The sequence below is a fragment of the Notechis scutatus genome, chromosome 7, assembly GCF_049901735.1.
Source record: "Notechis scutatus isolate UNSWTSFEM ecotype Mainland chromosome 7, rNotScu1.2, whole genome shotgun sequence".
NCBI lineage: Eukaryota > Metazoa > Chordata > Lepidosauria > Squamata > Elapidae > Notechis > Notechis scutatus.
Window position 1 is genome coordinate 3,045,001 of NC_142015.1, and position 3,721 is coordinate 3,048,721.

The following is a 3,721-nucleotide window of genomic DNA, read 5'->3' on the forward strand; positions in this document are numbered from 1 at the left end:
GCTGTTGAGCTACCAACCAGCCCCAAAGGCTGCGAATCTCACTAAAGAAATAATAATAATAATAATAATAATAATAATAATAATAATAATGATGATGAAGAAGAAGAAGAAGAAGAAGAAGAAGAAGAAGAAGAAGAAGAAGAAGAAGAAGAAGAAGAAGAAGAAGAAGAAGAAGAAGAAGAAGAAGAAGAAGAAGAAGTTATTAACAGTTCCTAGGTCCTTGGCGTGAGTACCAACCAGCCCCAAAGGCTGAACTCACAAAGAAAAAATAATAAAAAAAATAATAATAATAATAATAATAATAATAATAATAATAATAATAATAATAATAATAAATAATAATAAATATAAGAAGAAGAAGAAGAAGAAGAAGAAGAAGGACTCCTTGGTTAGCTGAGCTGTTGAGCTACCAACCAGCCCCAAAGGCTGTGAATCTCACTAAAGATTAACTGGTGATGATTATGGTGATAATGGTCACATTAATAACTGGCTCAGAGCCCTATTTAAAAAATGCCAGTCCTATTTCCAAACAATTGGAAAGGTTAACTGCATAGGTTAACATTAGTGGGAAAATTTAAAAAAAAACATAGAGAACATACAAAGATAGAAATAGAAATAAAATAGAGCAAGCTAAATCCAAAAAGGCTAGAACATTCTTGGAAGCTTGGCATTCAAATAAACCAGCTGTCAATAGACACATAGAGCTAATCCACATTTAGATACCATTTAAAAGAAGCAATGAAAAAGCTACATAGGAAAGAAAAAGACCAGAACACACTCCCAACCAAAACCCAGATCAGCAGGGATTAATGCCAGACTAACAATCAAGCAGAAAACAATACTCTAATCAAGGAACTGCCAAAGAGAAAATTCATACTTCCCAACACTGACAGGGCAAGCTTCTATATAAATAGGGAGCAAATCCCCACACTCAGTAGGAGTGATGATATTACCTAGACAGGTAATGAGAAGTCTGCAGAAGGCAAACAACCAAGAGCATCAAAGACTCTGCAGTTTAAATCTGAGCTACATAAATTCTCCTCTTTAGGAGAAAATAAACCCTGTAACAATGTTGAGATCCATGCCTTTAAATTATAGGTGTTATTAACCAATGTAAACACGGTTACGGTCTCATTGCAAAATGTGGAAATCTGTTTTTAATTGTTGAAACGTTGAATAAATAAATTTATAATAGAATACTTTAAAAAAATTAGTCTCCACTGCAGCTTTTCTGAATGCTGTAAATTAGCAGGGAAGTGGGGGAACAGGCTCCCCAAGAGAAATGAAATGAAATGAAATGAAATGAAATCTCACTTCTTTGCAATTGCCCTCTGAACACACCACCCATCTTGCAAAGCCAAGCCGGAATGGCTTGAAATGGAAATCCATCCAGCCTTACGAAAGTAGAGAAGAAGAACGGGATGTAAATCACTTCTGATTTTTTTTTTTCTAATTCGTGAATCACCAGGAGTTAAGCTTGACTCAACAGAGGCTTTTTCCAAGAATGATCTCCCTACCAATATCAAAGACAGATTCCCACTTATCAAATAAGGTATTTGGGGACTGATGTCCTTTGTTAACTATTCCCTACCTCTTTTTCCTTAGCTGCATATTTGAAGCTCATTTTGGGGGGTAAGGGATATACAGATCTGTTTCTTGCCACTTCTGCTATCCCAAAATGCCCCCAACCAAAGGTCCTTTTTTTCTCCAAAAGGCAGTTGGACTTTCTTGGTTTATTTTTTCCCCCTTTGAAAACGTTTCGCTTCTCCTTCAAGAAGCTTCTTCGGTTCTGCTTCTTCGTTCAGCCAAGCTTTTTGGAGGAGAAGCAAAACATCCTCAAAGGGTCGGGAGGAAAAAACAAACAAACTCAAAAAGTCCATTTACCTTTTGGAAAAAGCACCTTCGGGACAACCAGGACTTGGATGCTGGAGAATCTCTCTAGACATTTATCCCAAATGCCAATCTGGGAACAGATACCGTTTGAACGACCATCTGGCTGCACAACCATTTCCTTGCAGAGGGAGTGGCTAGAAATAACTCGCACCCAGCTTGGCTTAACAGTTATATATAATGAGGACCGAGATCCGAAGCAAAACGCTCTCCTAATCTGAGAAAAACGCACCTGCCGGATTTTACCTGGAAAACACAGTCCAGGCCCGGGGCGAGGATGCTATTTGCAAACCGGGGGTGGGGTGGCGATTTGTCTATCCAAGGAGGACGCACGGAGCATCCCACACGCTTCTTGCGTCTGTGCTACAGCTGGACATCCCAAAGGAGCCTGTAAGGACTGTGCCACGCGCAAAGTTTCCGAAAAGGGTCGCATTTTTTTGGGGGGGGGTCTCCTCGCTTTCCTGAATGAGCTCCTGACCCCCGGAATCCATCCAGGGCAGCTGCTCCAAGACAGACAGACAGCAATCTTTCCGTACCACCCTTGCACTTTTCGGGGGATGGGTGGGTGGATAGGGGGTCCTGCTTTGCAAGGCTGCAGGCTTCCCCCTTTCGTGCTGCAAAGGGCTACCTCCCGCCACCCACCCCCTAACCCCCCCAATTCTCTCGCGCTGCCTTCCTCTCAACCAGCATCTCCGGGCAGGTGGGAGGAAAATGCCAACCGAGCAGGCTTGGGAGGGGCGGGGGCTTCTTGGCTCGCGCGGCTGGCCTCCTCCTCTCGCCCACCCACCCACCCACCCACCGAGCCCTTTCCCCCCACCCGGCCGCTTGCCTTCTCCCGGCCGCGGCCAGATGTTGCGCAGCTGGCGAGGACAGATCGCCGGAGTGGGAAGAGCCAGCCAGCGGCTTGGCTTCTCGACCGGGTGGCTCTGCTTCCTGGCAGCCCGGTGACTCTGCGGGGGCTGGGAGGCGGGTGGTTGGGTGGGTGCCGGGCGGAGAGACTAACTGCCCGGGCGGGGGCTCTCTTGGAGCCGGGCTTCCCACGGGGGGTGAGAGAAGCCGGCGACGCCCTGGGCAAGGTGGAGCAAGAAACACACCCCTCACCGGACGGACGGCTGGCTGTCTGGCTGCCTTGCTTACCTGGTCCTCGCCTCTTAGGAACCAGCCAGCAACACCTGGCAGGGCTTCCCCAGCGGCTCAGCCTTGGCGCGGGCTCTCCTTCGCAGGTAAATGGCACCTAAGCGCTCCGGGCTGGCTGTCCGCGGGTTCCTTCCTCCGCTTCAGGTGGGGAGAAAGCAAGCAGCGTGGAGTGCTCTTATGCGGCCGCAGCGAAGCCGACCCGTCCCCCAAACCCCTCCCTTGGGAGGAGGGGGCTTGGCAGGCCTCGCCCCCGCCCCCGCTTTCCGCACGTAGGACCCCTCCCAGGCCTCGTCCCCCGCCCCCCGCCTCCTCCGACGGGCTCAAGTGGAGGGCAGCTTTTTCCCCTCCCTCCCTCCCTCCATTCTTTCCTTCTGCCCCCTTCCTTTCTTCTCCCATCTTCCTCCCTCCCTCTCTCCATTCCTTCCCCTCCTTCCTTCCTTCCTTCCTTCCTTCCTTCTCCCCTCCCTCCATCCGTTCCTCCCTCCCTCCCTCCCTTCTCCCCTCCTTTCTTCCTTCTCCCATCTTCCTCCCTCCCTCCCTCCCTCCCTCTCTCCTTCCTTCCTTCCTTTCCCCTCCCTCCCACCCTCCATTCTTTCCTTCTGCCCTCTTCCTTTCTTTTCCCATCTTCCTCCCTCCCTGTCTCCATTCCTTCCCCCTCCTTCCTTCCTTCTCCCTCCCTCCCTCCCTCCTTTCT

The 3,721-nt window shown here is 48.7% G+C and overlaps 1 protein-coding gene across 1 annotated transcript in view; it reads right to left on the bottom strand.

Annotated features, from left to right (window-relative positions):
• Window positions 1-3,249, bottom strand: part of LOC113427360 (neuropeptide Y receptor type 4-2-like) — a 10,064-nt gene extending 6,815 nt beyond the window's left edge. Inside the window, exon 1 of the mRNA XM_087969915.1 lies at window positions 3,028-3,249. The gene's annotated coding sequence lies outside the window, so the exon portion shown is untranslated. The remainder of the gene's footprint in view (window positions 1-3,027) is intronic.
• Between the last annotated feature and the right edge of the window lie 472 nt (window positions 3,250-3,721).